The sequence below is a fragment of the Cricetulus griseus genome, chromosome 3, assembly GCF_003668045.3.
Source record: "Cricetulus griseus strain 17A/GY chromosome 3, alternate assembly CriGri-PICRH-1.0, whole genome shotgun sequence".
NCBI lineage: Eukaryota > Metazoa > Chordata > Mammalia > Rodentia > Cricetidae > Cricetulus > Cricetulus griseus.
In genome coordinates this window covers 232,469,515-232,481,342 of record NC_048596.1, presented here as the reverse complement: position 1 = coordinate 232,481,342, position 11,828 = coordinate 232,469,515, and the positions used below count along the sequence as shown (strand labels likewise).

General features: G+C 40.9%; 1 pseudogene; it reads left to right on the top strand.

Moving 5' to 3' along the window:
• Nucleotides 1-408: 408 nt before the first annotated feature.
• Nucleotides 409-957, top strand: LOC118238509 (annotated as a pseudogene).
• Nucleotides 958-11,828: the final 10,871 nt, after the last annotated feature.

Sequence of the window (11,828 nt, the reverse complement as noted above, 5' to 3'; positions counted from 1 at the left end):
TGAATGCTTAGAACAAAAATGTGTGTGTGTGTGTGTCCACATACATGAATGAAGGTGTCCATGGAGGTTACAGAGTTAGATTCCTCAGGAACTGTAGTTACAGACTGAGGTCCTCCACAAGAGCAGTTTTTAATCTTATGCAGTGAGCAATCTCTCCAACTTATTCATAATAAATGTTTATTGCTGAGTGGCTTTTAATAGTATCATTAGTCCACAATTTGCTTATTCATGACTATTCTGATGGACATTTGAACTCATTCATAATTGTTACATTAGAAGCTTTTATAACTATGAATGTACAAGTCTTAGGATGGGTATAAGCTTCCATTTCTATGGGCAAATACCTAGAAGTAAGATGGCTCCATCTTATGGCAGGCATATATTTAACATCTGAATAAGTTGCCAAACATGCTTTGCAGATGCTTCTGTCCCCTGTGGATGCTTGCTGCAGCCATTGTCAACCCCACAGTGTTCTTCAACATCGAGGCTGATGGTTAGCCTCTGGACTGTGTCTCCACCCAGCTGTTTGCAGACAAAGTTCCAAAAGCAACAGAACTTTCATAGTCAGAGCAGTAGAGAGAAAAAAATGGGTATAAAGGTTTCTTCTTTCACAGAATTATTCCAGGATTTATGTGCCAGGGTAGTGACTTTGGATGCTATAACAACACTGACAATGGGTACATCTACAGGGAGAAATCTGAGGACAAGAATTTCATCCTGAAGCATACAGGTTATGACAACCTGTCCATGACAAATGCCGGACCAAACACAAATGGTTTCCAGTTCTTTATCTGCACTGCCAAGACTGGGTGGCTGGATGGCAAACATGTGGTCTTTTAGAAGGTGAAAGAAAGTATGAGCACTGTGGAAGCCATGGAGTGCTTTGGATTCAGGAATGGCAAAACCAGCAAGAAGATCACCATTTCCAAGTGCAGAAAACTAATTGTTTTGACTTGAGGGAATCTTACCCAGCAAAAATTTTCTTTACTTCAGTGTTTAGCTGTGGATATCTTCTTCTACTTCCATCAGCTGCTGGATGAAGGCTCTAGGATGGCATATATGTTAGTCATCAATCTCACTATCCGGGGAGGGCATTTAAGGTAGCCTCTCCACTCTTGCTTGGATTGTTAGTTTGTGTCATCCTTGTAGATCTCTGGACATTTCCCTAATGCCTGATTTCTCTGTGAACCTATAATGCCTCCCTCTATTATGGTATCTCTTATTTTGCTCTCCTCTATTCTTCCCCGTGCACAACCTTCCTGCCCCCTTATGTCCTCCTCACCCCTCCTAGTCTCCCCTTCTCATTCTTCTAGCTCCCTCTCGCCTCTCCCCATGCTCCCAATTTGCTCAGGAGATCTTGTCCCTTTCCCCTTCTCCGAGTGACCAGGTATGTCTCTCTTAGAGTCCTCCTGGTTTCCTAGCTTCTTTGGCAGTGTGGATTGTAGGCTGGTAATCCTTTGTTCTAAGTGTAAAATCCATATATGAGTGAGTGCATACCATGTTTGTCTTTTTGTGACTGGGTTATCTTGCTCAGAATGATTTCTTCTAGATTCATCCATTTGCCTGTGAATTTCAAGATGCCATTGTTCTTTTCTGCTGAGTAGTAATCCATTGTGTAAATGTACCACATTATCTCTATCCATTCTTCAGTTCAGGGGCATCTAGGTTGCTTACACGTTCTAGCTATTACAAATAATGCTGCTATGAACATAGTTGAACAGATGTCCTTATTGTATGAATGTGCTTCTTTTGGGTATATGCCTAAGAGTGGAATTGCTGGATCTTGTGGAAGATTGATTCCCACTTTCCTGAGGAATTGTCATACTGATTTCCAAAGTGGCTGTACGAGTTGGCACTCCCACCAGCAATGGAGGACTGTTCCCTTTCTCCACATCCTCTTCAGCATAACCTATCATTGGTGTTTTTGATTTTAAACATTCTGACGGGGGTAAGATGGTATCTCACTGTTGTTTTGATTTTCATTTCCATGATGGCTATAGATGTTGAACATTTACTAATGTTTCTTTCAGGTATTTTAGATTCCTCTACTGAGAAGTCTCTATTTAGTTCTGTACCCCAGATTGCATTATTTGGTATTTTAGAAACTAGCTTATTGAGTTCTTTGTAGATTTTGGAGATCAGCCCTCTGTTGGCTATGGGGTTGGTGAGTATTTCCCATTCTGTGGGCTGCGGTTTTGTATTGTTGTTTTTGTCCTTTGCCTTACAAATGCTTTACAATTTCAGGAAATGGAATCCAGTTGCAGAGAAGGAGTGATAAGCAAAGGGGTCAAGACCAGGCTGGTGAAACCTACAGAAACAGTTTACCTGAACAAGAGGGAGCTCTTGGTCCCCAGACTGATCATTGGGAAACCGGTATGGAACTGATACAGATCCCATGAATGTGTATGGCTGTCACTGAGGAGGCCTCGGAAATCCATGGGGTCTCTTGCAGTAGATCAGCACTTATCCCTAATATAGGAATGCACTTTGGGAGCCTATTCCACATAAAGGGATACTCCCTCATTCTAGACACACAGGGGAGGGCCTAGGCACTATCCCAAGGGATAAGATAGACAATGAAGATCTCCCATGGAAGGCTTCACCCTCCCTAGGGAGCAGAAATTGTATGGGATAGGTAGAGTGTTAGTGGGGGGCAGGGGATGAGGGGAGGGCACTGGGATTCACATGCAAAGCTTGAGGAACTCCCAGAGCCTGGAAATACCCCACTCTTACTTCCTGTCCCGCCCCCACACACCTGACTCCTATGGAGGCCTAACTCCTTCAGAGCAAGGAGACTACCAGGAGAGGCAAGAACATCCAGAGATGCAGACATTCAATTCCTCACCCACACACACTACTGGGTAACAAGAGGAGATAGAGAGACCCCACCTGCACTCACTGGAAAAAAGATATGGGAAGAAGACAGAATAAGATCTTGCTCAACAACAGAAAGACAAATATGACACCACCAGAATCTAGGGACTCCACTCCAGCAAGATCTGAAAAGCCCAACACAGTGCATGAAGAAGAGATGGACCTCAAAAATTATCTTAGCAAGATGATAGAGACCTTTAAAGAGGAAACAAGAAAATCCCTTAAAGAAATAGAAGAAAAAGCAAGCAAAAAATTACACGAAATGGAGGAAAAGACAAACCAAAAAATTCAAGAAATAAACAAATCTCTTAAAGAATCTAAAGAAACCCAAGAAAAAACAACCAAACAAGTGAAGGAAGCTCTTGAAACAGTTCAAAGCATGAAAGCTGAATTAGACACAATAAAGAAAACACAGAATGAGGCGATGCTGGAAATGGAAAGACTGGATAAACGATCAGGAACTAAAGACTGTAAGTATAACTAATAGAATCCAAGAGACAGAAGAGAGAATCTCAGCTATTGAAGACTCGCTAGAGGATATACATTCATCAACCAAGGAAAACCTCAAGTCCAACAAATCCCTAACACAAAATATCCAGGAAATATGGGACACCGTGAAAAGACCAAACCTAAGAATAATAGGTATAGAAGAATGTGAAGAAACACTGCTCAAAGGTACAGAAAACATATTCAACAAAATCATAGAAGAAAACTTCCCCAACCTACAGAAGGATATGCCTATGAAAGTACAAGAAGCTTACAGGACACCAAACAGACTGGACCACAAAAAGAAGTCCCCCCAACACATAATAATCAAAACACCAAATCTACAGAATAAAGAGAAAATATTAAGAGCAGCAAAGGAAAAAGACCAAGTAACATATAAAGGCAAACCAATTAGAATCACACCCGACTTCTCAATGGAAACTCTGAAAGCCAGAAGGTCTTGGATAGATACCATACAAGCACTAAGGGAGCATGGATGTCAACCCAGACTACTGTACCCAGCAAAACTTTCAATCACTATAGATGGAGAAAACAAGATATTCCATGACAAAAACAGATTTAAACAATACATATCCACAAATCCAGCACTACAGAAGGTTCTGGAAGGAAAACTCCAACCCAACGAACACAACTACACTCACAAAAACACAGGCAATAGATAATCTAATTTTACCAAACACAAAAAGAAGTAGTAGGGCGAAATCCACACCACAATGACACCACCAACAATAAATCCAAAACATAAAAGAACCAACCAACAATGGACATTAATATCCCTAAATGTCAATGGTCTTAACTTACCCATTAAATGATATAGGTTAACAGAATGGATACAAAGACAGAATTCATCCTTCTGCTGTTTACAAGAAACACACCTCAACTTCAAAGACAGGCGATACCTCAGAGTAAAAGGATGGGAAAAGATTTTCCAATCAAATGGGCTCAAGAAACAAGCTGGTGTAGCAATCCTAATATCTAACAAATTGGACTTTAAACTAAAATCAATCAAAAGAGATGAAGAAGGGCATTTCATACTCATCACAGGAAAAGTCCATCAAGATGAAGTCTCAATCCTGAACATCTATGCCCTAAATAAGAAGGCACCCACATTTGTGAAGGAAACATTACTAAAGCTCAAACCACACATAAAACCACACACACTTATAGTAGGAGACTTCAACACCCCCCTTACGCCACTAGATAGGACCACCAGACAGAAACTTAACAAAGAAACAAAGGATCTGAAAGAAGTTATGACACAACTGGGGTTAACGGATATCTATAGAGCATTCCATCCAAACTCAAAAGAATATAACTTCTTCTCAGCACCACATGGCACCTTCTCTAAAATTAACCACATAGTAGGCAACAAAGCAAACTGCCATAGTTACAAAAGAATTGAAATAACCCCTTGTATCTTATCAGATCACCATGCATTAAAGCTAGAATTCAGCAACAATACGAATGGCAGAAAACCTGCTACTCTTGGAAAATGAATAACACCCAATTGCACCATTCCTGGGTTGAGGAAGAAATAAAAAAAACAAATTAAAGACTTCCTAGAATCTAATGAGAATGCAGACACAACATACCCAAACTTATGGGACACCCTGAAAGCAGTGCTAAGAGGGAAGTTCATAGCACTAAGTGCCCACATGAAGAAACTGAAGAAAAGTCATATTAGAGAATTGACAGAACAACTGAAAGCATTAGAGCAAAAAGAAGCAAACTCACCAAGGAGGAGTAGACTCCAGGAAATAATCAACCAGAGAGCTGAAATCAATAAAGTAGAAACTAGGAAAACATTACATAGAATCAATGAAACAAAGAGTTGGTTCTTTGAGAAGATCAACAAGATAGACAAACCTCTAGCCAAACTAACCAAAAGGCAGAGAGAGAGACCATGCTAATTAACAAAATCAGAAACGAAAAGGGGGATATAACAACGGACACTGGGGAAATCCAGAGAATCTTCAGGTCATACTTTGAAAACCTGTACTCCACAAAATTTGAAAATCTAATGGAAATGGACAGTTTTCTGGATAAATATCACTTACCAAAATTAAACCAAGATCAGATAAACAGTTTAAATCGACCCATAACCCCTAATGAAATAGAAGCAGTCATCAAATCCTCGCAACCAAAAAAAGCCCAGGGCCAGATGGCTTCACTGCAGAATTCTACCAGAAATTCAAACAAGAGCTGATACTCCTCAAACTGTTCCGCACAATAGAAGCAGATGGGATATTGCCAAACTCTTTCTACGAGGCTACAATCACTTTGATACCCAAGCCACACAAAGATAAGACTAAGAAAGAGAACTACAGACCGATATCCCTCATGAACATCGATGCTAAAATACTCAATAAAATATTGGTGAACCGAATCCAAGAACATATCTGAAATATCATCCACCACGATCAAGAAGGCTTCATCCCAGGGATGCAAGGATGGTTCAACATATGAAAATCCATCAATATAATCCACCATATAAACAAACTGAAAAAGAAAAACCACATGATCATCTCACTAGACGCTGAAAAAGCGTTTGACAAAATCCAAGATCCCTTCATGATAAAGATCGTGGAGAGAACAGGAATAACAGGAACATATCTAAACATGATAAATGCAATATACACCAAACCAATAGCCAACACCAAACTAAATGGAGAGAAACTCAAAGCGTTTCCTCTAAAATCAGGAACAAGACAAGGCTGTCCACTCTCTCCATATCTCTTCAATATTGTACTTGAAGTTCTGGCTAGAGAAATAAGACAAGAAAAGGGGATCAAAGGGATACAAGTTGGAAAATAGGAAGTCAAACTTTCACTATTTGCAGACGATATGAGAGTCTACATTAGTGACCCGAAAAACTCTACCAGGGAACTCCTACGGCTAATAAACACCTTCAGCAAGGTAGCAGGATACAAAATTAACTCAAAAAAAATCAATAGCCCTACTATATACAGATGATAAATCCAATGAGAAAGAAATCAGGGAAACATCACCTTTCACAATATCCACAAGCAACATAAAATATCTTGGGGTAACACTAACCAAAAAAGTGAAAGACCTGTACAATAAGAACTTTGAGACTTTAAAGAAAGAAATTAAAGAAGATACCAGAAAATGGAAAGATCTCCCATGCTCTTGGATAGGTAGAATTAACATAGTAAAAATGGCAATCCTGCCAAAAGCAATCTACAGATTCAATGCAATCCCCATCAAAATCCCAACACAGTTTTTCACAGACATTGAAAGAACAATACTCAACTTTATATGGAAAAATAAAAAACCCAGGATAGCCAAAACAACTCTTTACAATAAAGGATCTTCTGGAGGCATCACCATCCCTGACTTCAAGCTCTACTATAGAGCCATAGTTCTGAAAACAGCTTGGTATTGGCACAAAAATAGACAGATAGACCAATGGAATCGAATTGAAAACCCTGATATTGACCCACGCACCTTATTTTTGACAAAGGTGCTAAATCTATACAATGGAAAAAAAAAAGATAGCATCTTCAACAGATGGTGCTGGTACAATTGCATTCGGACATGCAGAAAATCGCAGATAGATCCATACCTGTCACCATGCACAAAACTTAAGTGCAAATGGATCAAAGATCTCAGCATAAATCCAGCCACACTGAATCTTCTAGAAGAGAAAGTGGGAATTACCCTTGAACAAATTGGCACAGGAGACCGCTTCCTGAACATTATGCCAGTAGCACAGACATTGAGGTCTGCAATTAATAAATGGGACCTCCTGAAACTGAGAAGCTTCTGCCAGGCAAAAGAAACAGTCAGTAGGACAAAACGGCCACCCACAGAATGGGAAAAGATCTTCACCAATCCCACACCTGACAGAGGACTGATTTCTAAAATATATAAGGAGCTCAAGAAGCTAGCCACCAAAACACCAAACAATGAAATTAAAAAGTGGGGTGCAGAACTAAATAGAGAATTCTCAACAGAGAAATCTGAAATGGCTGAAAGACACCTAAGAAAGTGCTCAAAATCATTGGCCATCAGAGAAATGCAACTCAAAACAACTCTGAGTTACCACCTCACACCTGTCAGAATGGCTAAAATCAAAAATAACAATGACAATCTATGCTGGAGAGGATGTGGAGAAAAAGGAACACTCCTCCATTGCTGGTGGGAGTGTGAACTTGTAAGACCACTCTGGAAATCAGTATGGCAGTTGCTCAGAAAATGGGAATCAGTCTACCTCAAGATCCAGCCATTCCTCTCTTGGGTATATATCCAAATAGTGCATGTTCATACAACAAGGACATATGTTCAACCATGTTCATAGCAGCATTGTTTGTAATAGCCAGAACCTGGAAGCAACCTAGATGCCCCTCAACTGAAGAATGGATTGAGAAAATGTGGTACATTTATACAATGGAGTACTACTCAGCAGAAAAAAGCAATGGAATCTTGAAATTCGCAGGCAAATGGATGGAACTAGAAGAAACCATCCTGAGGTAACCCAGTCACAAAAAGACAAACATGGTATGTCCTCACTGATATATGAATTTTGGACATAGAGCAAAGGATTACCAGCCTATAATCCTCTTCACCAAAGAAACTAGGAAACATGAAGGACTTTAAGGGATAAATGGTCCCCAGGAATGGAAGTGGCATGAACTCCTTAACTAATTGGGAGCATGAGGGTAGGGGGGGACGGAGCTGCTACAATAAGAGCAAGAGAAGAGGAGTAGAGGAGAGGAAATGGAGGGGCAGAAATATTGAGTTGGGGGAAGAATAGAGGAGAGAGAGCAGGATGAGAGATACCATATCAGAGGGAGCCACTATAGGTCCGAGAAGAGATCTGGAACCAGGGAGATCTCCAGAGACCTACAAGGATGACATGATCTGACAATCCAGGCAATGGTGGAGAGGATAACCTAAAAGCCCTTCCCCTAAAATGAGATTGATGACTTCTCTTTATGCCATCCTAGAGCCCTCATCCAGTGGCTGATGGAAGCAGAGACAGACATCCACAGATATACACTGAGCTAAAATCAGGAATTTACTTGAAGAGAGGGAGGAATGAAGAGCGAAGGGGTCTGTAAAGATTGGAGAAACCCACACGAACAATTGGCCTGAACAAGGGAGAGCACATCGACCCTAGATGCTGTAGGGGAGGCCAGTACAAGACTCATCCAGATCCCTGAACATGGATGTCAATAAGGAGGCCTCTGCACTCCATGGAGCCTCTGGTGGTGGATTAGTATTTTTCCCTGGTGCAAGAAGGGACTTTGAGAGCCCATCCTACATGAAGGGTTACACTCTGGCCCTGGACACATGGGGAAGGGCCCGGGACCAGCACAGGAATATTTGGTGGACTTTGCAGAGCCCCCTTTGAGGGCCCTACCCTGCCTGGGGAGTGGTGGGTGGACGGGGTTGGGGTTAGGCTGGGGGTGGCGGAGGAGGGATGGGGTGAGGGGAGGGAGAGGGAGAGGGAGAAGGGACTTACATGTGAAACAAACTTGTTCCCTAACTAGAACTAATAAATAATAATAATAATAATAATAATAATAATAATAATAATAATAATAATCACTCATAGAAGCAAGCCCTGTTAATTATATGGGCACCAACTCTCAGTTAAGACTAATGGATTATGTGGATGGGCAGCTATATACCCACTGATGAGCCCACCATGCTCTAGTAGATGGCTGCCAACCCATAGCCATACAGATACAATGGCTAAACAAAACAAAAATACGTATGTCTGAGAAAGGGACTTGTAGGTGTTGATACTAGGGATAGAGGCAAGTTAAGTAAGGGCATGGGTGATGATAATCAGAATATAATATACAAATATGTAAAAGTATTTTTATCTTTACTCCTTATGTATTTATTTATTGGGTTTTTTGAAATTTATTTTACATACTGACCAGTTTCCCCTTCCTACTTTCTTCCTGATCTTTTCCCCCACCACCTCCCTTCTACCCCACACTCATTGCTCCTCTGTTTCTATTCAGAATGGGGAAAGCCTCCCATGGAAGTCAACAAAGCATGGCATAACAAGGTGAAACAGGAACAAGCTCCTCCCCCTTGTATCAAGGCAGGGCAAGGCATCCCACCATAGAGAATAGGTTCTAAAGGGCCAGCTCATACATCAAGGGCATGGCCTGGTCCCACTTCTAGGAGCCCCACAAAAGACTAATCTACACAACTGTCACTCACTTGCAGAGGACCTATGTCAGTCCCATACTGACTCCCTAGCTGTCTGTTCAAAATCCATTAGCTCCCACAAGCTCAGGTCAGCTGTCACTGCAGATTTTCCTGTCATGATCTTGGTCCCCCTTGCTCATATAATCCCTCTTCCCTATCTTCAACTGGACTCCCCAAGATTGGCCCAGTGCTTGGCTGTGGATCTCTGCATCAGCTTCCATCAGTTACTGCATAAAGATTCTGTGATGACAATTAGGGTAGTCACCAATCTGGTTACAGGAGAAGGCCAGTCCAGGTACTCTCTCCACTATTGCTAGTCTTCTTGAGTGTCATCCTTGTGGGTTTTGGGGAGTTTCCCTGGTGCCAGGTTTCTCTCTACCTTCATAACACCCCCTCTGTCAAGATGTATTTCATTACTCTCCCCCTGTATCCCATTTGCAAATCAACCATCCTGATCCCTCATGTTCCCATCCCCCATCCTCCTCCTCTACCCCTCCCCTCCTGCCAGTTTACCCAGAACATAGTATCTCTTTTCTCTTCCCAGGGAAATCCATGTTTCCCTCTTAGGGTCCCCCTTGTTACCAAGCTTCTTTGGGGCTGAGGACTGTAGTCTAGTTACTCTTTGCTTTACATCTAATATCTGCTGTGCGTGAATATATACCATGTTTGTATGTCTTTGAATCAAACATAAAACTTCACTTGAAGGATATAGTCAGGTTTATTTCTTTTAGAGAAAACATTTTTGTTTTTCAATATTTTTGCCTTTTTCTGGTCAAATTAAAGTTAATTCTGATAAGTCAAAATAGTAATGTCTGTCCCAGGTAAGCAAATTGTAAAGTGTTCTATATAGTAACTCATAAGAGAGGAAAATAATGAATATATAACATCTTGGAAGATAGGTGGTATTCTTCCTGTCATGGTATCTTAGGGGTTCTATTGCTGTGAAGAGATACCATCACAACAACTCTTATAAAGGAAAACATTTAATTGGGGTGGCTTAAAGTTTCAGTTGGGACACTGTGGGTGTCATAGAGGCAGACGTGATGCTAGAGAAGGTTCTGAGGGTTCTACATCTGGATCCTCAGGCAGCATAAGGAGTCTCTATCCACACTAGGAGTAACTCCCAGCACTCTAAATCCACCCCCACAGTGACATACTTCGTCTAACAAGGCCATACCTACTCCAACAAGGTCATATCTATTAATAATGCCATTCCCTTTGAGCTTATGGGGGCCAATTACATTCAAACTAACATTCCACTACCTGGCCCTATAGATGTTTACAAAGTGGAGTCAGAAATAGGTTGATAAATGGTGGTTTAATTGGGGTGTTTCATTGGCAGCCAGTGATCAGGTTTGCACCTGAGCAGGATGGATCCAGAAATGCTTCCCAGTCATCCCAGCCAGGCAAAAGAGAGTGGTGTGCCTGCCTCTCTCCTTCTTAAACCCTTGTTATGTAACTCTGCCCATGTCCAAGTGGGTGTGGTCAGTGGTACCTCTAATCAGGATTTCTCCCTACATGGCTCCCATAAATTGTAACAATATCATAATTAAAAATGTATTTAGTCCAACTTCAAAAGCCCTGATTATCTATCATAGTTTCAACAATGTTTAAAAGTCCAAATTTCAAAGTCTCTTCTGAGATTCACAAAATCTCTTAACTGTTATCCCCTATAAAATCAAAATAAAAAAGCATATCACATACTTTCAACATGTAACAGCATAGGTCTGGTACCAACTTCTGTCTAAGTTAGGGCTTCTATTGTGAGGAAACAGAGAACCCATGACAATTCTGGAGATCAAGATCCATGCCATCTGGAGACTAAGAGTTCAAACATATTATCCTCTGGGGAGACATTTCACATTCAAACAACAACAAATATCTACTTGGCTCATGGAAAGGTTCAAGTTAACCATAGGTTAACACTAAGTAGAGGATATCAGTAATGATTTGCTCATAAACCTACTGTTGCTTGGAGATGTTCTGGAACCATAAAATAAAACAGTAGTTGAAGGATACAGAGATGGCTTGTTGCCAAGCCTGACTATTAGAGTCCCTGGAACCACAGTGGAAGAAAAGAATCAACTCCTGCAAGCTGTTGTCTAACTTCCACATATGTGCCATGAAATGCATGGTGCTCAAATAATTTGAATGATTAATTAAAAAGCAAACAACTAGTAAAAATCAATCAGATAAGTTAACAAACTAATAAGAATAGCAAGCCGTGTGCTCCTCTTCAAACCATAGTAACTGAG